General features: G+C 45.2%; 1 protein-coding gene across 13 annotated transcripts in view; it reads right to left on the reverse strand.

The window, feature by feature from the left end:
• The window catches only part of TRERF1 (transcriptional regulating factor 1), a 210,749-nt gene that overhangs the window by 171,962 nt on the left and 14,876 nt on the right, over positions 1 to 23,911 (reverse strand). Inside the window, exon 1 of one of the 13 annotated variants that reach the window (XM_045057557.1) lies at positions 11,283 to 12,244. The exons of the other annotated variants lie outside the window; for them this stretch is intronic. The gene's annotated coding sequence lies outside the window, so the exon portion shown is untranslated. Of the gene's footprint in view, positions 1 to 11,282; positions 12,245 to 23,911 lie in introns of those variants that run through there. 13 annotated transcript variants of the gene reach the window in all.

The following is a 23,911-nucleotide window of genomic DNA, read 5'->3' on the forward strand; positions in this document are numbered from 1 at the left end:
TGATCACTCAAGTAAACAGCTAAAGCATTCATACTTTCTTTTGGACAAATTCAAGCATGCAACTCAAAGCTGAGGCCTTTCAAATTGGACTCCAGTCCCCAGAGGGTACCTCTGACAGGAGCCCATTGCGTATCTTTCAGGCCCATTTTATATATATACACGATTGCACCAAAAACATGATAATGTCAAAAAGATGATACCGTTCTCTTTTTCAAAAATGGCATCACCTTGCACGTATCACCCTGCAACTCGCTTTTTTTACTCCACATTACATTTCCAAGGACTATTCTCATCATAAGGGATTTTAACCACTCCTGCAGTGTTTTTCCAACTTCCTGGACTGAGTCCCACAAAATGAAATTATTATATTGTGACTCAGTTCACCCTTGGTGAATAGGTAAAACTGAAACAAAAGCCTCACCAAATATTGGCCCACACTGTGTACAATGCTCTATTTTCTACTGTTTCACATTGTCTCACAAATGCTAAGTTGGTTTACTGGCCCTCTAAGGGTCTGAACAGCCCAAGTTTTATTTAGCCCTCACTAAATAAATAAATATTTATTTATCCATCTTACTGATGGATGTTCACCTGGTTGTCTCCACTTTCCCACGACGACAACAAGGTTCGATAAACACTGTGCACGTATGTGAAATGTTCCTCTAGGGCAGATACCTAGGAGTGGAACCGCAGGGCCCTGAGATATGGGCATTGATAATTTAGATAAACATCACCAACTGCGTTCCAAAGCAGTTGTACCCACACCCTCGCCAACTCAGTATATTATCAAACACTTTCATCTTTTCCAATCTGATAGATGAAAATCTCATTTTACTGTCGTTCTGATTTACAGGTTTAATTACAAGAGTTTGTGCACCTTTTCTTTTTTAAGAGTCATCTACCCTTCGGGGCACCTGGTGGCTCAGTCAGTTAAGGGTCTGACTCTTGGTTTTGGACCAAAGTTTGTGAGATGGAGCCCTGTGTTGGGCTCTGCAATGACATGAGCCTCCTTCTCTCTCTGCCCCTCCTCCCTCCCTCCCTCCCTCCCTCTCTCTCTCTCTCTCTCTCTCAAAATAAATAAATAATTTTTAAAAAGTGTCACCTACCCTTCTTTTTCTGTGAATTTCTGCTCCTGTCCTTTGCCCATTCAATTAAGTCAGCGGCTCTTCTTTATTTCTAAGAGCTCTTTACATATTAAGAAAACTAGCTCTTGGGGTGCCTGGGTGGCGCAGTCGGTTAAGCGTCCGACTTCAGCCAGGTCACGATCTCGCGGTCCGTGAGTTCGAGCCCCGCGTCAGGCTCTGGGCTGATGGCTCAGAGCCTGGAGCCTGCTTCCGATTCTGTGTCTCCCTCTCTCTCTGCCCCTCCCCCGTTCATGCTCTGTCTCTCTCTGTCCCAAAAATAAATAAACGTTGAAGAAAACTAGCTCTTTTTATCATATATGTTGCAAACATTTTTTCCCTCAGATGATCAGCTATCTTTTGACTTTGTTTATGAGGTTTTCCTCATGCAAAAATTCTCATTTTTACTTTGTCAACTTTATCAATCTTTTATGTCGTCTGGGATGTGTGTCAAACTTGGGAAGGTCTCTACTCCAAGACTATAGAAAAATTTTTCTAGTGCTTTTACACTTTGATTATTAAAATCTCTGACCTATTTTTGACAGACTTACTTTGATCTAAGGCACAAAGTAGGGATTCTACTTTCTGCACTTTCCCCTGCCACAGACAGCTATCTAGATACTACCTTTCCCCATACACCTGAAATGCTCCCTTTATAACAAATCACACTCACACACACACACACACGCACACACACGCACACCTATTTATTTAGGGGCTCTCTATTCTGTTCCATCGCTTGTTCAGTCTATTGAGTGCCAAGTTATCTTAATTACTGAAGCTTTTAAAATGTTTAATATCCACTGCAGCTAGATCCTTCTCTTTTTCACTGTCATATTTTCATGCATGTTAATTTTTCCATGCAAATTTAGGATAACATTTCCTACTACCAAAATAATCCTATTGGTAATTTTTATTATGATCACATTTAAAAAATAAATTTTAACATTTATTTATTTTTGAGATTTTGAGAGAGAGAGAGAGAGAGAGAGAGAGAGAGAGAGAGAGAAAGCGGGGGAGGGGCAGAGAGAGAGGGAGACACAGAATCCGAAGCAGGCTCCAGGCTCCGAGCTGTCAGCACAGAGCCCAATGCAGGTCTCGAACTCACAAACCATCAGATCATGACCTGAGCCGAAGTCAGATGCTTAACCGACTGAGCCACCCAGGTACCCCTATCGTGATCCCATTTTAAATATATAGGAGGAATGATATTTTTATTATAACCCTGACTCTTTCTATCCAGGACTATAAAAACTTTCTGTTTAAGTATTTTATGTCCCTGAACTGAAGTTACATATAAATATAATTTTTCTTTTTTTTTTTTATTTTTTTTTCAACGTTTATTTATTTTTGGGACAGAGAGAGACAGAGCATGAACGGGGGAGGGGCAGAGAGAGAGGGAGACACAGAATCAGAAACAGGCTCCAGGCTATGAGCCATCAGCCCAGAGCCCGACGCGGGGCTCGAACTCGCGGACCGCGAGATCGTGACCTGGCTGAAGTCGGACGCTTAACCGACTGCACCACCCAGGCGCCCCTAATTTTTTAACCTTGTAACTAGCCATTTCATCTCTTTGGTTGCTTACATAAATGGAGATTTTCTTCCATCACGTTTTGTTGTAGGATATTGTTTTTAAGGGAGAGCTACTCATTTTTGTGCATTAATTATGCACTCAACAACCTTAACAAATTCTCTAATTGTCTGTAGTCTTGCTTCCTCCTCCTTGTTTTTATACGTCTTATTTCCTTCTCTTATCTGATTTTACCAGCTTATCCTCCCAAAACAAGGTTATATAATTATGGTGCTGTGCATCTATTACCCACCATTTCAATGCTAAACAAAATGTGGCTACCAGTTTGAAAAAGATATATTTTCTTACAATGAGGAGATAGATACTTAATTACTCCTACATTATAAGTTTTTATTGGAAATAGGTGCTTCATTTTTCATAAACCTTCGTGGCATCTTAGACCCGTGAATGTGGTGAATTTTATTCACAGAAATCCTAAAATTAACTTATCCTTGCATTCCTGGTCTGCAACCCACATGCCTACGGAGCTCTTTCAGGGGGCTGCTAGATTCTATTTGCTAATTGATATGAGAATTTTGCATTGATATTCAAAACTGAGATCACCTGGTACTTGTGTGTGCACATACTGTTCTTTTGCCACCTTTTACTACACTAGGTTCACAAAAGGAATTTCAGCCTTCCTTATTTCTTTGCTCTAGAACCATTTAAACAGCATTGGAATCACCTGCACGTTCAATATTTGAAAAATGTCACCTGTGAAACCCATCTGGTCCTATGACTATTTTAAGGCACAGCTCTTTGATAACTTTCCCTATTTCTTCTATGGTAATTGATCTGTTGAAATGTTATTCTGTTCTCGCGTCAGTTTGTTGTGTGTGTGTTTTTTAAGGATATATACTCTCATATTCCATAAACTGCTTCTAAACATAGAAAAAATCCTACCGCCATCACTGTAAGAAGTAAATATAGCCTCCACCCCAAACCTTAGCACAACGACACCCAAGTGGCCTGGTTCCTAATTTCTGCACCTGTCCTCCTCACCCCTCCTCAACATATCATCGTTCTTCACCACTAGATTCACGCAAAAAGAGAATGGACAGGTTTGCAATAAACCATCCAGAAGCACAATGGTACTCACGGCCTACCTCCAGTACCATCAGGGAAAGGCTGTAGACAAAGGGCCCAATCCCCACCTCCCCTCAGTGGAGTCCCTTCCAATCCCTTCTAGGCTTCTTTTCAGAGCCGGCACCCATCCCTACCCCATCTGTGAAGCCAGCAGCCCAGCTAACCACCCCCCCCCACCCCCCGACCAAATCCTCGGCCTCCTGGCAGATAGCATTAGGGAATCCACAGGCGTCCATTCATCAGGCACCTGCTGGATGCCTGGGGCACCTGGCATACAAGGATCCTGCACTCTAAAAGTATGTTTTCTGAGTGAGGGGTTCAGACGAGCCCACAAGTAATAAGGCCAGAATAAACAGCCCAGAATAACCAAGCACAAAACTGCAGCAGAGCAAACCAAGAGTGCAGAGAACAGAGAAATAACTGGGCCACCAGGAGAAGATTGGGAAGACCCTTCAAACAAGGGGCCCAAAGCCAGGCTCAAGGAGGATCAGCACAGGGCACTGATGGGATAGGGTGGGATGCTGCCTGACCAGGGAAGAGGACAGATAAACCTGGGCCCCGGGGTGCAGGAACCCCAGAGAGAGGTTTAGATATGACACAGCAGGTAACAGGAGGTACCACAGGCTCCTGTGCAGGGGAGTAACAGGAAGAAAGTGGTGTTTGGGTCATCCCCACCACCCCCCCCACACACACATTCTATGATGCCAGACTTACATTCAAAGAAATGACTAGCAGTGCCAAGAACTTGGTGAGCTGAGGGGGGTGGGAGCACGGGGAGGCGTAAACCACAACCCTATGCTGATGCCACAAGTGACAATGGACATACACAGACGGGGACACACACACACACACACACACACACACACACACACACAAATAAGTCCAGGTTCTAATTAAAGACACCGGGCTGGAATCATTCTGTGGCACTAGGGTTTAAACAGTTTACTGCACTACACAATAAAAACCACATTGCCACAAATCTCTAACCTCAGGGGGCATCTGTGCTAGCCCAGTGCTTCTCAAACGTTATAAGTACATCCAGATCACCTGACAATCTTGTTAAAAATACAGATCCCGATTCTGCAACTGTGGGTTCTGCATGTACATCTAAGAAGCTCCCGGGTGATGCAAGATGACCCTGATCCAGGGACCGTGCTTTGAGTAGCAAAGGGCTAGATGAGAGTGAGGCTCTAGGGGGCTCCCGGGCCGCAGATTATGGGCATTAACCACAGGCAGAGAGAAAGCTGAGAGCTGCCTGGGGTCTATGGCAGAGCACCCAAACTAACCAACTCATTTTCTTTTTGAAAAATTCACCATGGGGGTTCAGTGCCAGACAGGGCCTCCTCAAAGCCATTAGTAAGTGGAAACCACCGTGCATTTCACAACTACCATCTAATTACTCTCCCTGTAACCTTCCACAGCAGCCCTAAGCCAGCTCTTTCAAGTGCTGATGCCGCTAATCAAGTCATAAAGCCTTAAAGCTCATATTATTAGCTTTGGTAACAGAGTAAAACAAACACAACAATTGCCTTTCCTCCCAGCTGAGGCCATCAGTCAGGCTACCTGACTGCATCGGCATTACATCCCAGGTCAAGGAAAAAGCGCATCTAAACAGTGAGACTCTCCTATCCTGGATGGACCACGCAAGAGAAATTTATCAGCTCCTTTCTGATCCTCTGAGAAGTTTCTGGAAACTGATCACGATCCACCACGATCCGAGCGATTTCTTTACTGTCCCCATCTCCTTGGGTAATCTGGAAGCCTGGAAGAAGCTTCTGCTACTCTCCATCTCTCTGGTGGCATCCCCTCCCCTTGGGTCACCTACTTAGGCACACAGTGACCCACTTCAAATCAACCCCATCACCAACCGCAGAGCTCCTCGACACAGATCAATTCTTCAATCAGATGGCCGTGTTTCAAGCTGCATGCCTGTGCCACTTGGAGATGAGGGGACTGGTCGATCAACAGAGCAACAGTAACAGAAACTGTTTAAGGGAGACCTGGCCGCCACCTCCATGTTACCCACAAAATATACACACACATATATACAGAACCTCAGCATCCTACTTAGCACTATGGGGATTCAGAAAACAAGAATCCCTGAACTTGAGGAGTTGTTCAAAGAGGAGATATAGTTCTCCATGCTCATGCAGCAACTGTACTGTAAGTTCCCCAATGGCTGGCACCCACCAAGCTGGAGAGTTTCCTATACTTGTGGCCTAAAGTCTACAGACCATGTCTAATGACAACTCCATGAAGACTAGGCCATTGACTCTGGAAGGAAATAAGCCTGAGGACTTGGCTCTGCTTGGGGGTAGTACTTCCACCATGAGTTGACTAAGTAATACATGAAGAACAAGAATTAATGTCCTCCAATGGCCATGGGCAAGTGACTCACCCAAGATTACACAGAGAGTTTTAAAGCTAGGAGTAGAATTCGGGTCCCTGAATTTCCAGACCAAGGCTCTTTCAACTAAATCCCACTCCTTTCACCTCTGCTTTGGAACTCCCCTATGAAATCAGAGTTTGAAGTTAGCCACTTCTTTGCTTTTTACTCCCTCCAACCTCACCCAGTCTCTAAGACACCCTTTCCTGAAGAAGCAACATACTTTAACCCACCTGAAAGCTGGTCCCATTCTGCTCTCCATGGGATGGGTCAAGAGCAAAGCAAAGTCACATCCCCTCATTAGTTTCCTTTTCGGTAAAATGAGGTTAGCAGAGATGACTTCTAAGATCCTTTCCAGCTTTAAGTAACATCAGTGGAAGCTTCAGTGTGCAATCAGGAGAAACCAGGGGACCCAAGCCATGGTCCCTGTGTCATTCTGTTTCGTGTGGGGAGCATGGGCTGGTCCAGGCAACTGACAAGAAGCTACAGTTTGCAAAGAACCTGTCCACCAATCTCCTCCCATGGTCCACACATAGCTTCTCCAGCCCACATTAGAAGACCAACGGCCAGCTGCCAGATATCTTCACAAACTTGCCAGGAAGAATTCTTCTTTGAAATATTTTTTTTTTTACATTTATTTAGTTTTGAGAGACAGAGTGAGACAAAGTGAAAGTGGGGGAGGGGCACAGAGAGAGAGGGAGACACGGAATCCGAAGCAGGCTCCAGGCTCTGAGCTGTCAGCACAGAGCCCAACGCGGGGCCCGAACCCACAAACCGTGAGATCATGACCTGAGCCAAAGCCGGACGCTTAACCGACTGAGCCACCCAGGCACCCTGCCAGGAAGAATTCTTAATTAAAGTTTTTGTTGCATTGCAGTATTTTCTTTTTAATGACTTTTTAAATTTATAAAACCAATTTGTGCTTATTACAGAAAACCAGAAAACATTTTATTTTTAATAGCTTTTAACATCATAAAATAAATGTACATTCATTACAGAAAAATCAGAAAGCTTGTTAAAAGAAAATCCCACCTGTAAACAAGTCTATACCTAAATTAATTAAATCACATTCCAATCAAGAATCAAAGAAACCTAAGAGTGGGAACTGGTCTTAGATACAGGTTGCATTCTGGGGGCTACGCCACTTAAGGTCTGAGGAAACAGTCAGGGATCCATGGTAATGATCCAATCCAATTCCCCTATCTCCACTGATCCTGACAGGCGGCCTCCCAGCCTCTGCTCGAATACTTCCCACATTCCAGTCCTTTTCCAAGCTTTGGGGAAGCTCCAAAAATGCTTCTTCCTACAGTAGATGGCAGTCATTATATTCAGAGAAAGACCTGTACCTGGGTTCAATTCCAGACTCAGCCTCTTACATGCTTCATGACCCTGGGAAAGTCACTTCCTTTCTCTGAACTTGACTGCCTCATCTCTAAGTTGTGAATAATAATATCTGCTTGAAAGAGTTGTCCTGAGATTTAAACGAGAAAACGTATGTAAAGCACTTAGCAAAGTGCCTAGCACAGTGTAAGTGCTCCATAAATAGTAAGGACTATTAATAACTTGTAGCTCATGACAAAGGCTTTCACACTTTTCCACCTTACCCCCCCCAAAAAATTATACTTTTGTAAAAAATGTTTATTTTTGAGGGAGGGGGCGGGGGAGGGGGGCGCGGTGGACAGAGGATCCGAAGCAGGATCTGCGCCGACAGCAGCAATCCCGAGGTGGGTCTCGAACTCACAAACGGTGAGATCATGACCTGAGCCACAGTCAGACTCAACCAACTGAGCCACCCAGGTGCCCCCTACTTCATCTTTTTAAATTGTTGGTCTTCATCATTTAATTGAGTGCCCAACCCACTAATGGGTTGCAAATTGCAGTTTGAAAAACACTGACTTACACTAAGACCAAGTATCTCCTCCTGGAGCGTCTACCTCTAGCTTTACTTTCTGGAAGCACACAGAACAACCCTGCCTGTTAACCTTTCAGGCACTTGACACTCCCTGTTCTCTCAAGCAGTCACTGTATGCCATCTGGCTTCCCGATGCCCCTTCGTCCACGTCCCATCCTCTGGACTCCTCTTCCCTCTGCAAGCTTTCCCCTTTAATCCCTGCTGCCCGGGAGGGCCATGCTCATTTAGCGGGTGCTCTACGCCACTGGTGGCTTCCCTGTCACCTCGGGTCAGGCAGCCTGACATGAGCATCTTTTCGAACCTTCCCACCAGATGAGCTATTCATCCCCGGAGGAACACATCTTGGCTTCTTCCAGCCCATCCCCAACTCCGGTACTTTCATACAAAAAGGTGTCCTCTCTACCCACTCCTCTGTCCTTCCACAATGAGATGAGGATGCCTCAGGGCCCATCAGTGAGAAAAGCGAAAGCGAGGAAGAGTTTCAAGATGCATACCGGAGTCTGAATCTACAACCAGCAAGTGTTCCCTTCTTACTCATCTCTGAATTAGTTCTGCCTCTCACACCTGGAACCCAACTGAGGCCTCATCACCCAACCACATCTGTCCCTTCCTGGTGAAGGGGGGCCCTGTGACAAGGAATCTCACAGCTGGCTGCAAACACAGCCCCCTTCAGAGCTGAGATCCACGGGCACCACTTGCACAGGCAGGAAACGGCAGATATCACAGCCACAGTTTCCCATATCCTATCTGCCTTTATGGTCATCAAAAAAAGGCGTTCGTGGTAATAAAAAATAAATAAATAAAATGCACACACATGCACCTAATGTCACTACTCTGACGGACAACATTTTATAATTTGGGTTTAAAAAAAAAGGTTTCCAAAACAGTAACAAATTTTAGTCTACTATGCCTTCAAAACACACACTGGCTCCCCCTCACTCCTCTCTCCTCACTGCACTTCAGGTAGATCCCAGATCTTGTGGCAAACACATTCAAGAGGGTCTCCCCCACCCTAGAACCTTCACGAACCCACCACCCTACATTTATTATTTCATTAGATATATCTACATTCCGAAACAATGTATTTTAAAATTTTGTTGACTTTAAAATTTATTCAAAAGAGGGCCACCGGGGTGGCTCAGCCGGTTGGGCAACCGACTTCAGCTCGGTCATGATCTCATGGTCCGTGGGTTTGAGACCCGCATCGGGCTCTGTGCTGACAGCTCAGAGCCTGGAGCTGGCTTCTGATTCTGTCTCCCTCTCTCTCTTCTCCTCTCTCCCTTGTGTTCTATCAAAAATAAATCAACATTAAAAAATTGTTTTAAATAGAATAAAATAAAATTTATTCAAAAGGTATCGTGCTGTATGGGATGTTTGGTGTCTTTTTTTAATTTTTTTTTTTAAGTTTATTTATTCGTTTTGAGAGAGCACGCGAGCACGAGCTGGGGAGAGGCAGAGAGAAAGGGAGAGAGCGAGAATCCCAAGCAAGTTCTGTGCTGTTGGCACAGAGCCCGACGTGGGGCTCAAACTCACAAACCGGGAGATCATGACCTGAGCGTAAGAGTTGGACACTTAACCGACTAAGCCACCCAGGTGCTCCTAGAGTCTTTTTTTTTTTTTTTTAATGTTTATTTATTTTTCAGAGAGAGAGACAGAGTGCGAGTTGGGAAGGTTCAGAGAGAAAGGGAGACACTGGATCCAGGCTCCAGGCTCTGAGCTGTCAGCACAGAGCCTGATGCGGGGCTCGAACCCGCGAGCCATGAGATCATGACCTGAGCCAAAGTCGGACGCTTAACCGACTGAGGCACCCAGGCGCCCCAGAGTCTTTTTTTTTTTTTCGACTTCAACCTCAGATGACTAAGATTCACTCGTGTCGTTGTACGAAGATGCTGTTCGTTTATGTCGCTACTGCATGACAACCCATCATAGGACCACAAACTCCTTTTCCAGCTGATGAGCCGAATTTCGAGGGTCTTTTTTGGCTAGTATCAACAGCGCTACCAGGAACATTCTTAGTCCACGTCTCCTGGTGCTCGCATGATTATGACACACCTAGGGTAGACACGTCAGGTCACACAGTCTGTACACGTACAACTTTACAGGACAGTCCCAAACTATTTTCCAAAGTGGCTGCATCGGCTCACGCTCCGACCAGCAGTGCACAGGAGGCCCCAGAGCTCTACGTTCTCTCCAGGGCTTGCCACTGCACCGCTCCTTAGCGTTTGCCCATCAAGTGGGGATAAAATGGAATCTCATTGTGAGTTGTATTCCCCGCTTACTAATGAAATTAAGTGCCTCATAAAAAGCGAGAAAGATCCTCTCCCAACCTAAAGCCCTGTGCTTTTCTTTCGCGGCTCTTATCACAGCCTATAATTAAACATTTGTGGGATTATTTGATTAAAGCCCATCGCCATGCCCGCTTTCTTCACCACGGCGCACTGTACAACAAAGTGGGGCCTCTGTGTATGGGCCGAATGAACGAATGCATGAATAGCTGAGTAACTGGGACTATCCAGTTGATCGTCAGGCTCCAATCTGATTTTATTAAAAGCCTGGGCTCGCGAGTCGGGGTCTGACCTCCCCAGCTGAGTTATCAAGGGGGTGGGGGTAGAAGGGATGAGGTGGGAGGGAAGGGAGGAGAAATCCAGTCTTGGTCCAGCATCATTCGCAGTACCTCCTCAATAATGATAAGAAATAAAGCTACAACTACTGCTGTGAATTGCAACCCTAACATGAGCCACTCGCTTCACGCCAAACAACACCAGCCATCCTTTCTTTCTTTACATAGCATGCTCACACGCCAAGCACCATGGTTACATGCTTACTGGAGTATTCCTCTGATCCTCACATCTCTATGGAATGGATATTATAGCCCCATTTTATAGCAAAGAAAACTGAGGCTCAGAGAGGCTAAGAAGTGCCCAGCCACAGGACGTAAACAGGGGCAAATGCAGAGTCAGAGGCAAATCAAGGACGGTCTGGCCCCAGAACCCATGCCCTTTCCAGACACCTGTTGCCACCCTTGCCCCCTGGGTTTTTTGTCTTCTCTGCACAGGGCTCCTCTGCCTCCACAACTGCCCCCACAAAGCTATACCGATTCCAAGTTCTGTTCCCCCCGCACACAAATGCTTTCCCTGCAGTGGGGGTGCAGTGCTTGAGTAAAAGATCACCCTGCTATATCCATCATTTCCCTGACAGCACACTTACCTGGCAGGTCCCTGGCTACAAGATGCTTAGCGTCACCCAGCAGGCTGGCATGAGGACATCATCCATAGCCGAGTCTCCCAGAGTTCTCCCAAGTCAACACTTCCCACCAGCCGGGGCTCTGCAGAAACTAGCTCCTTCTCAACTTGGAAAGGGTTTTTACTGCAACTGGAAACAAACACCTCACAAATACCTACTATACCCAGGCACATGGCATGCCTTAACTCAGCAAGAAATACTATGTAGCCACTACAATTATACAATCCCAGCCCGATCCATGGAAATATGCATGTGAAATTACGTTAAGTGAAAAAAAGGCAACTCAAAAATAGTATCTACATGCCAAATTAAGTACACGCAGTACCCTCAGACACAGGAGGGCAATATAAATAGAACTGAGTGTTCACTAGAACCGTTTTTCAGTAAAGTTACTTAGGTTTCCATTGCCCCCTGAAAGCTACTTGTCAACTCTTTATAACAGGTGTGGTTTCAAAGCAAGCTACTAACAGTAGCAAAGAATTATCCCCAGCAAAAATGAAAGTTCCCTGAGGGTCATGATCATGTCTGTTTTGTTCATGGCTGCATCTTTAATGAAGGGGTCAGATGAGGGGTCAGTAAATGGCCTGCTGCTGAATCCCACCACCTGGTTTTGTAAATTAAGTCTGATAGGAACACAGTCACCCATCCATTTACATGTGGTCTATGGGTGCTTTTATGCTACAATGGCAAGGCTGTGTACTTAGTACAGGGGACAGAGACATGGTCCACAGAGCTGAAAATATTTACTCCTTGACCTTCTACAGAAAGCTTGCCAGTCCTTGATTTAATGCCTACCCTGGTGTCTACATACAGTGAAGATTCAATATTTGTTGAATTAATGATTTCAAATAAGTCCAAATCAAGCTCATATATGAGAACAAAGACCTTATTTACCCAGGGCACATAATATCAGATGCCAACAAATGGGAAATATACTTTTGCTTTTTAACATTTATTTTTGAGAGACAGAGACAGAGCGTGTGTGTGTGTGTGTGCGCGCGCGCGTGCGCGCGCACGCGCGCGCGCATGAGCAGGGGGAGGGGCAGAGAGAGAGGGAGACAGAATCCGAAGCAGGCTCCAGGCTCTGAGCTGTCAGCACAGAGCCGATGTGGGGCTCGAACCCACAAACCGTGAGATCGTGACCTGAGCTGAAGCTGCATGCTTAACCAACTGAACCACCCAGGTACCCAGAAAATGTACTCTTCAATATTTAAATCAAAACGGGGCTGCTGACACCCTCAGTAGGTGGTATATGCCTTGAGCAGTTTCTTCCACAGTGGAGACGGATTACACCAAATCATGTACACAGCGGGGCTACAGCGAAGGACAGCCGCTAAGGGCTTGGCAGGCCATCTGAGGCCAGAAGTAGGAGTCAAGTCTGGGTAACTAGTCAAGATGCTGTAATAATCCCCGTGCGGGGCTCAAAGAAGGATTTTGACCTCCTTAATCTTATATTTGAAACAGCTAAGCTACAGAACCAACGAGGGTGAAATCATTTCATTTACTTCCTATGTAACTTCTGGTCGGGACAATGCATCAGTAAACAACTGTAGGCACAATTATTTTCCCCTTAATTTATCAGTACATCTGCATTATAATGCAACCGCGTATTTTTAGGTCTGCAGACTTGATTATTCAGAGGCTGATACTTCGGCTGGTGGCTTTTTGAAGCTTGTTATGGCCCCAGTGCAGAAGACAGGAGAAAGGAAATGAAAGGAGGTGAAACTCACATCAGTGGGTGTTACTACTTTATTAGCAGATGAAATGCCAAGATTGGGGTGGAGGGGGTAGTAGAGGGTGAAACCCCAGGTCTCCAGAGCCGAAGCTCTCCACGGCCTCCTTTATCAGATCCCCACATCTTACATCACTGCATGCTGACAACCTATTAATAATTGTTATACGGGCCCATCCCTATGATGATCCAAGAACATTACAGTTAACCCTTGAGCAACACAGGTTTGAACTGTGCAGGTCTGCTTATGCACAGATGTTTTCTGATAAATACGGTATAGGCCTATAAATGTATGTTCTCTTTATGATTTTCTTCACAACATTTTCTTTTCTCTAGCTTACTTTATTCTAAGAATACAGTATACAATACATAGAACATTCAAAATATGTGTTAACTGTTTACGTTATTGGTAAAGCTTCCTGACAACAGCAGGCTGTAAGAGTTAAGTTTTGGGGGAGTCAAAAGTTACACACAGATTTTCGACTGCCCCTAAACACCCCCCCCGCCCCCCCCCCCCCCCCCCATTGTTCAAGGGTCAACTAACCATATTCTCTGAGCTCCCTTCCTTTGTTCATAGGAGAAAAAACAAAAGTCAAAAGGGGATTCAGGGTTGAGGCTCTCAAACAAAGCCTTGGCCTGCTGAAGTCGGGAGGACATGGCCTCCCCAACTGAAAAGTTGGAGTGTGGATTCATTTAGGGAAATGTCTCCAAAAGAATGCTGGGAGGAGTCTAAGCCCCTTCCCCATCCCCCACACACATTAATTATTCCCAGCAGGTGTTCCCACTTCCCAGGAACCCACAGATCCAGGAGAAGTTCAACATGCTGGCTCTGAGCCATAGGGTTACACACAAGGCCTCATGGTAGGGTCCCTCCTGCAGCCGAATGAGTAGTGAGTGACCGAGAGCCCAGGCCCATGGACCCTTCAAAGCCTGTCATAACCTCCGCTGAACAAATGAACGGGATCTCATTATTTTAAGTAAAAACTAAAAGTCACACCCACGGAGGACCACACTCCGACTTTCTCCTTGTGACATTTTTTTCTCCAACGGAACCATACAAAACACACCTCACTTCTTCCTCTCCCTCCGCCTCTCCAGCCTGCCACCTTTTCCCCTTCCATCGTGAGGACTGGAGACTGGAGAAACCCTTCAGTGTAGGAAGGCAGCGTTCTCTTCTCTGGCTGACAAGACACCGTCCGTTGGTTGGACCCTGGGAGGTGTGGGAACCCCTGCTCACCTCGACCCGGTGGGCTTTAGGCCGTCCCAAGTGAACCAACCACACAAGACAACCAAGGAGGGGGAAAATGGAAGGAAATGCCCGCCACTGCCGCCTCCTCTCGCTTTCCCTGGGGCCTTCGCTCTGTCAGATTCTGAAGCATAATGAGTTCTGTTTCATAACAGTCTTAAATGAACTAGAAGGGGGAAGGGGATGACAATGATAAAAATCTTAATTAAAAAAATTCCTACAGGCAAAGACTTTCCAGATCCTAAGATGTGATAAAAAGTCTCCTGAGCTGGGGGCCCTACAGAGCCCTGAAGGACCCAGCATTCAATATACATTTCCTGGGTGCCTACTATGTGCCTGGTGCTATGCTGGGTGCTAAGGGGCTGCACTGAACACACACACATATTCTAGGGGCTCATATTCTAGGAGGGAGGAGGTAAAAATAAAGAACAAGTAAACTCAGGGCGCGTGGGGGGCTCAGAGGGTTAAGTGTCTGACTCTTGATTTCAGCATCTGACTCTTGATTTCGGCTCAGGTCATGATCTCACAGTCGTGGGATTTAGCCCTGTGTCAGGCTCCATGCTGGGTGTGGGGCCTGCTGGAGATTCTCTTTCCCTCTCCCTCTGCCTGGGTGGCTCAGTCGGTTAAGTGTCCGACTTCAGCTCAGGTCATGATCGCACGGTTCATGGGTTCGAGCCCCCATGTCAGGCTCTGTGCTGACAGCTCAGAGCCTGGAGCCTGCTTTGAATTGTGTTTCTCCCTCTCTCTCTCTGCCCCTCCCCTGCTCATGTTCTGTCTCTCTGTCTCTCAAAAAAATGAATAAACGTGAAAAAAAAATTTTTTTAAGAAAAAGAGCAGGTAAAAGGGATGGAGAATTGAGGCAAAATATGTTAAAAGGGATGGGAAATTTGGGGTGTGGTGTTGAATACAGTGGTGAGGAAAGCCTCCCTGAGATGCATCTGAGGGAAGACTCGACAGGGGAGACAGTACACAATGCAGATGGTATCTACGTTCTGGAAGAGGATTCCAAGCATAGAGGACAGCTTATGCAAAGGCCCTGAGGCAAGAACACGCCAGGTATGTCCAGGGAATAGCTAAGAAACCAGGAGTGGCTGGAGCACAGTGAGAGAAAAAGAGAACAGAAGATAGTGTCACATAAGCAAGGTGGGGGAGGGAGCAGAGTGTCACCAGACCACTGCAAGGACATTGCTTTTCCCTGACAAAGGAAGTGGCCGCTGAAGGGCTGTGAGCAGGGAAGGGGCAAGTTCCCCTTCAATTCCCGGCCACTTGGTCATTCTTCCTAGAGATCTCCTTTGATACCACTTAATAAATATGCTCAAAGCCACCTCTCCTGCAAAGCTGTCTCTGACTAACCAACCACTGCAACTTACAAAGCCAACAACCTTAAGGAAACCAGCCCAGCCCCACATCCACCTCTCTCCCAAATCCATAAGAGACCCAAAAGGGGAGATAATGAGTAGAAAGACCAAAGAGGGGAATGGGTACCAGGAAAACACAAGGACAAGCAGAGAGGGGCAAGGAGCCATAGGGGGAAAAGGGAGAAAGCTCCAGAGAGAGGCAGCATCCACACCCTGCAGTTCCTAAGGTCCAAAGCACCAGCGCTTTATCTTTCCAATCCCTGCAGCCCTGGAGCTGCCCTGATATTCTCATCAGCAGGGAGCCTTCCCTGCACCTCTTTACTCCTTACCCCGATGTTAAGTGGCACTGGAAGAAGGGAGAGAAGAAAAGGATTACCTTACTCTTCCTCTGTAAACTGCGAAAGCAGTGGCCCAGCTAACACGAGCCAGAGAAACCAGAGGCGGAAGCAGAATTCCCCATCATTACCTCCACACCAGGGATCCCCAGCAGACTCGCGGTGAGCCACCAGGCGATTCTACCTGGTCAACCTATAAAGCGAGCTGCCACGGCACAGACCCGGTCCCCACAGCACCTTCTGTCCACGGCACCTCTCCTCCCACATTGCCCCCATGTTCACACTCATCCCCCAGCAACCACACTGCAGAGGGGGGAAAAAAAAACTGGCCAATTAAGAAAAGGCTCAGGGAAGCTCTGGAATAAGCTAAAATGGGTAGAAAGGAAGGAATAAGTTCGAACAATCAGCTCCAGGTAGTAGAGGGTTCTAGAAGCTAAAAGCATGGGCTCTAGAGCAGGAACTCGTGGTTCAGCTCTGCCACTGACAGGCTGTGTAACCTTGGACAAGTTATCTGTGTGACCCTGGGCAAGTTATCTACCCTTTCAGGCCTCAGATTCTTCATCTTTAAAACCACTAGCTTTATTAGTATCTGTGTCCTAAGGCTCTTAGGAGAATGAAAATTAGTATTATAAAGCATGTAAAAAAATGTCTGCTGCATGGTAAGCACTATATGAATACTTTTACTTGTCTTTTAATAAGGCAGATAGAGATAAAATTTTTTAAGTTTATTTATTTCTTTTGAGAGAGAGCCAACATGTATGTGGGGAGGGGGGGTGGGGGGTGGGGCAGAGAGACAGGAAGCGAGAGAATCCCAAGCAGGCTCCCCATCCCTATATGAGTATTTTTAAGAGAGAGAGACACACACACACACAAATGTGAGTGGGGAAGGGGCAGAGAGAGAGGGAGAACAGAATCTGAAGGGGCTCCAGTCTCTGAGCGGTCAGCACAGAGCCCGACGCGGGGCTCGAACCCACAAACCGTGAGATCATGACCTGAGCCGAAGTCGGATGCTTAACCGACTGAGCCACCCAGGCGTCCCATTAAAGAAATAAAAACACTTTCGGCTCAGGTCATGATCTCACGGTTCGTGGGCTTGAGCCCCACGTTGGGCTCTGTGCTGACAGCTCAGAGCCTGGAGCTCGCTTCAGATTCTGTCTTCCTCTCTCTCTGCCTCTCCCCCACTTGTGCTCTGCCTCTCTCTCTCTCTCTCTCTCAAAAATAAACATTACGAAAAAAAATTTTTTTTAATAAAAAAAGAAATAAAAACACTTTTGATAAAGGAAAGTTTCTCTCAGAACCTTCTGAGAGGGGGGCACCTGGGTGGCTCAGTTAAGTGTCCGACTCTTGATTTCAGCTCAGGTCATGATATGGTTTGTGAGTTTGAGGCCTGCCTGGGATTCTCTCACCCTCTCTCCCTCTCTGCCCCTCCCCTGCTCGCATTTTCTCTCTCTCTCTCAGAAACAAAAAAACTAAAAAAAAAAAAAAAATCTGAGAGAGAACAGGTCTATGTTTATTTTTGCACACGACCTATACATGAAAACAATCACTACTAATTAATATTTTCAACTCATGATAATTCCAATTCCATACTTTTAACATATAATAAAATGCTGGGGTGCCTGGGTGGCTTCCTGGCTTCTGCTGTCTCTCAAAAATAAACAAACATTAAAAAAGTTTTTTTGATAAACAAAAAATAAAATAAAATATGACAAAATGTTTTGGCACAAAGACATTTACTGCAGCACTATTTAAAAAAAAAATTTTAACATCTATTCATTTTTGAGAGACAGAGAAAGACAGAACATGAGTGGAGAGGGGCAGAGAGAAAGGGAGACACAGAATCCGAAGCAGGTTCCAGGCACTGAGCTGTCAGCAAAGAGTCCCATGCAGGGCTCAAACTCATGGACCACGAGATCGTGGCCTGAGCTGAAGTTGGACGCTTAACCGACTGAGCCACCCACATGCCTCTATTGCAGCATTATTTTATTTTATTTTTTTTATTTTTTTTTAACGTTTATTTTTGAGACAGAGAGAGACAGAGCATGAACGGGGGAGGGTCAGAGAGAGGGAGACACAGAATCTGAAGCAGGCTCCAGGCTCTGAGCTGTCAGCACAGAGCCCAACACGGGGCTCGAACTCACAGACCGCGAGATCATGACCTGAGCTGAAGTTGGCCGCTTAACCGACTGAGCCACCCAGGCGCCCCGCAGCATTATTTTAAAAAGCAAATGATGGTAAATGACCTAATTATCCAACAACCGAAATATAGTTGAGCAGATCCTAGGAGCCATCAGAAAGTTATGTGCAGATATTAAAAATCACCTAATGAAGAATTTTTAAGGACATACAAACTACCTAAAATGTCAAATGATAAAGGATTAAAAAACTAGGCTTCACTTCCAACTATCATGATATAACTGCTATTAAGTCAACCCTCCTGTATAGAAAGAACAATTGTAAAAGGTAAGTAAAATACAAAATAAGAATAATAACAATAATAACTGTTCGAAGATGTGGGACTACAAGGCGGCTAGGACAGAAGAACCATGTCCCTAGAAGAAAGGGAAGCTCAGTGAGGTGTCTATCAGCAGCTGGTATTTCTACCCAGAACATTTGCTGATCTGCTATAACCAACAGTGAGGTAAAAAGCAGCAAGTTAAAGTTTGCAGTAGCTTTCACTCTGTACCAAGTAGTCAAAAGCTGGAGTTCAAGACTATAAAGACATCCAGGCTTTGAGAGCCAAGATCCTAGGGAAAAGTGACCCACTCTTAAGTGAGCCCAATACTCTGCAGCAATTTCCCCTCAAAGTATTTGTTGACACCTAAGCCGTGTGTGTACAGGGCTACACCCTAGAAATCCAGGCAGAAAAAAGCTATTAAGGGGCACCTGGGTGGCTCAGTCGGTTAGGCGGCCGACTTCGACTCAGGTCATGATCTCATGGTTCATGAGTTCGAGCCCCGCGTCCGGCTCTGTGCTGACAGCTTGGAGCCTGGAGCCTGCTTCAGAATCTGTGACTCCTCCTCTCTCTCTGTCCCCTCCCCAGCTCACGCTCTGTCTCTGTCTCTCAAAAAATAAATAAACGTTAAAAAAAATTGTAAAAAAGCTGTTAAAAGACTGGAAAAGCTAAGCAGAGATTTTGTTAGTTTCACAGTGGTAGAGAAACAAATCATGACTTTCAGGGCCTACCAAGGAAGAGGGACCTTAAAAAACACCTGCTCTAAAAGCAAGGGCAGACCACAAACAGACCAGCCTTAAAAGAACTAAGCTGATGGGGCGCCTGGGTGGCTCAGTCGGTTGCGCATCCGACTTCAGCTCAGGTCACGATCTCACGGTCCGTGAGTTCAAGCCCCGCGTCGGGCTCTGGGCTGATGGCTCAGAGCCTGGAGCCTGCTTCCGATTCTGTGTCTCCCTCTCTCTCTGCCCCTCCCCCGTTCATGCTCTGTCTCTGTCTCAAAAATAAATAAACGTTAAAAAAAAAAATTAAAAAAAAAAAAAAAGAACTAAGCTGATACAACATCCTGATCCACTCCATTTTCCATTTAAGATGCCCTGTATTTGGGGCGCCTGGGTGGCTCAGTCAGTTGGGCTTCCAACTTCGGCTCAGGTCATGATCTTGCAGTAAACAAGCTCGAGCCCCGCATTGGACTCTGTGCTGACAACTCAGAGCCTGGAGCGTGCTTCGGATTCTGTGTCTCCCTCTCTCTCTCTGCCCTTCCCCCACTCACACACTCACTCCACTCTCTCTCAAAGATAAATAAAACATTAAAAATTAAAATGCCCAGGGGCGCCTGGGTGGCGCAGTCGGTTAAGCGTCCGACTTCAGCCAGGTCACGATCTCACGGTCCGTGAGTTCAAGCCCCGCATCAGGCTCTGGGCTGATGGCTCAGAGCCTGGAGCCTGTTTCTGATTCTGTGTCTCCCTCTCTCTCTGCCCCTCCCCCGTTCATGCACTGTCTCTCTCTGTCCCAAAAATAAATAAATGTTGAAAAAAAAATTTGTTTTTAAAATAAAATAAAATAAAATAAAATAAAATAAAATAAATTAAAATGCCCAGTATTTGAAGAAAAATTACCAAGAACATCAAGAAATACAACCAAACCAAGAGAAAAATACCATCACTAACAACAATTTAAAAATATCATTTTATAAATAAGATATTTATGAACAACAAAACCAAATAAATTAAGAACTGACTGGATGGGTTTGACGACAAATAAACAGTAAAGAGATGACTAGTGAACTGGAAGATAGGTCAGTAGAAAAAAATTCTCATATTAAAGCACAGAAAGTACAAAAACAAGCTTCAGGGACATGTAGGATACCACAAAAGAGTCTAACATTATGCAGAGTCTAAGAAGAGGAGAAAATAATGGGGCAAAAGCAATATTCAAAGGGGCACCTGGGTGGCTCAGTCGGTTGAGCATCCGACTTCGGCTCAAGTCATGATCTCACCTCACCGCTCGTGAGTTCGAGCTCTGTGTCGGGCTCTGTGCTAACAGCTCAGAGCCTGGAGCCGGCTTCCGATTCTGTATCTCCCTCTCTCTCTGCCCCTAACCCACTCACATTCTGTCTCTGTCTCTCTCAAAAATAAATAAACATTAAAAAAAATTTTAAAGCAATATTTGAAGGTAACTCCCCCCAGATATTCTAAAACGGACAAAAAAAAAAATCAAGCCATGAATTCCAGAACTCCAAACTCCATGGGGGATACATACAAAGAGAACCACACTTATGCACATCATAATAAAGTTGCTTAAAAAAAAAAAAAAAGCTAAAGGGGCACCTGGCTGGCTAAGTTGGTGGAGAATGTGACTCTTGATTTTGGGGTTGTAAGTTCAAGTCCCACATTGGGCATAGAGATTACTTTAAAAAAATAAAATCTTTAGAAAAAAAAGCTAAAGAGAAAAAAATATTACTTTCAAAAGAAACACAATAAAACTGACAGATAACTTTTTAACATAAATAAAGGAAGCTAGAAGACAATGGCATGCTACCCTTAAAGGATTAAAAAAAAAGGCAAGCTACAATTCTATACCCAGTGAAAATATCCTCCAAATATGAAGGTGAAGAAGACATTTTCAGACAAAAATTGAAAGAATGTGACACCAGCAGGCATCCTTCACCACACACACACACACACACACACACACACACACACACAACTAAGGGGGTGTTTCTTCAGAAAGTAGGAAATTAATCTGAGAGGGGAGCATGAGCATAGTCATACAGGAAGAAATGAAGAATACCAAAAAGAGTAAACAAGTGGGTTAATCTAAATTATTATTGACTTTTGAAGTCCATGTCTTGTGGGGTTTAATATACAGAGAGAATTAAAATCACAAGACCTCAGGGTTGATGGAGGGGAGATGGGTGGGGGGATGGGCTAAATGGGTGATGGGCATTAACGAGGGCACTTGCTGGGATGAGCACTGGGTGTCACACATAAGTAACGAATCACTAAATTCTATTCCTGAAACCAATACTGCGCTATATGTTAACCAACTTGACTCTAAATAATAAATAGATAAATAATAAAGTCCCATAATTCCCCATAATTCCACAGTCAATTATTAGCAACAATTACTCATACGGAGAACGCTGTTCACCTGCCAGTACAAACCAGAATCTGTGCCCTGGGCAGGGAACGACTGTTCGCACACTCTATGCGTACTGAGACAAAAGCACTCCTAAAGTCTTTTGATAAGCACGAAGAAATTCTGACTCGATGCAAAGAAGTACTTTTGATAATAATTCAGGTCGTTTGCCCAGCCTTTCCACAACAGAAATCCAAAGATTTTGCTAAATTAATTAATAGTGGTTATCATGCAAGAGACATTTGTACTCCACCTTACAGCAAGAAAAAAACTGAGCCCCAGAGAAGTAATGTGGCGTATGGTTTAAAGGGTAATACATGCTACACAAGCATTACCCTTTTTTGAAAAACAATACTATTAGAGCGGATGAAGTGAGGCCGGTACTCCCACACACTCGCAGTATGAATGAAAATTAATCTTTAAAAATGTTTTCAAGAGGGGGAACTGGGTGGCTCAGTCAGCTAAGCGTCTGACTCTTGATTTCAGTTCAGGTCATATCTTGAGGTTTGTGGGTTTGAGTCCCGAGTTGGCTCTATGCTCCGTGTGTCAGCACAGAGTCTGCTTGGGATTCTCTCCCCGTCTCTGCCCCTCCCTGACTCATGCACGGAGGTGAGCATTCTCTCTCTCTCTCTCTCTCTCTCTCTCTCTCTCTCTCTCTCAAAATAAACTTGAGATCACCTGGCTGGCTCTGTTGGTAGAGTATATAATTCTTGCTCTCAGGGTTGTGAGTTTGAATTCGGATTCCCCTGGGGCACCTGGGTGGCTCAGCTGGTTGAGCTGCTGACTCTTGAATTCAGCTCAGGTCACGTTCTCAGGGTGATGAGATCGAGCCCCTTGTGGGGGTCTGCACTGAGCACAGAGCCTGCTTGGGATTCCCTCCCTCCCTTTCTTTCTGCCCCTTTCCTGCTCGCTCGCTCTCTCTCTCTAAAATAAACTCTTAAAATCTTCTTGAAACAATAAAATATTTTAAAAAATGAAAAATGTTTTGAAAAACAATTAGGAAACATTACTGAGAACCTGAAAACACCCACTATCTTTAACCTAGTAATTCTTCTTTCCAGGAATTTATCCTAAGAAAATTATCTGAGATGTGATCAAAGATTTATACACAAGGATGTTCACGGAAGCGTTATTTACAATAGTCAAAATGATAAACGTTAATTTTTTTTATTTTTTTTTAATGTTTATTTAATAAGAGACAGAGTGTGAGCAGGGGAGGGGCAAAAAGAGGGGGAGACACAGAATCTGAAGCAGGCTCCAGGTTCTGAGCTGTCAGCACAGAGCCTGAGGCGGGGCTTGAACTCACGAACCCATGAGACCATGACCTGAGCTGAAGTCAGATGCTTAAATGACTGAGTCACCCAGGCGCCCCCAATTTTTTTTTTTAGTTTATTTATTTATTTGAGAGAGACAGAGACAGAGACAGAGACAGAGACAGAGAGGATCCCAAGCAGGCTCTGCACTGTCAGTGCAAAAGCCCAACAAGGGGCTCAAACTCACGGACTGTGAGATCATGACCTGAGCCGAAACCAACAGTCAGACACTGAAATGACTGAGCCACCCAGGTTACTCAAGCTGAATTTCTAATAATAGGAATTAGTTAAATAAATTATGGGACTCAGTGCCTGGTACACAGTAGGTACTCCATAAATATTTAACATAGAATCCATATGAGAATATACTAAAAAAACTATGAAAAATTTCAAACAATATTTCATGAGCAAGATATGAATATTAAATCTCACTCAAGGGGCACAGACTCTACTTGGGATTCTCTTTCTCCTTCTCTCTCTGCCCCTCCCCCACTCATGCTGTCTCTCTCACTCTCTCTCTCAAAATAAACTGTAAGAAAAAGTCTCATTCAAAGTTAGCTCAATACTATTTTTTTTTAATTTATTTCTGGGAGACAGAGCATGAGTGGGGGAGGGGCAGAAAGAGAGGGAGTCAGTCCGAAGCAGGCTCCAGGCTCTAAGCTGTCAGCACAGAGCGTGATGTGGAGCTCGAACTCACAAACTGTGAGATCATGACCTGAGCTGAAGGTGGATGCTTAACCGACTGAGCCACCCAGGTGCCCCAGCTCAGTGCTTTTTTTAAAGCATAGCTTATGCCTTTTGAGAACTTACTCGGGGCACCTGGGTGGCTCAGTTGGTTGAGGGTCCGACTTCGACTCAGGTCATGATCTCACGGTTTGTGAGTTCAAGCCCCGCATCAGGTTGTGTGCTGACAGCTCAGAGCCTGGAGTCTGCTTTGGATTCTGTGTCTCCCTCTCTCCCTGCCCCTTCCCTGCTCATGCTCTGTCTCTCTCTCTCTCTCTCTCAAAAATAAATAA

The sequence above is a fragment of the Felis catus genome, chromosome B2, assembly GCF_018350175.1.
Source record: "Felis catus isolate Fca126 chromosome B2, F.catus_Fca126_mat1.0, whole genome shotgun sequence".
Taxonomy (NCBI): Eukaryota; Metazoa; Chordata; class Mammalia; order Carnivora; family Felidae; genus Felis; species Felis catus.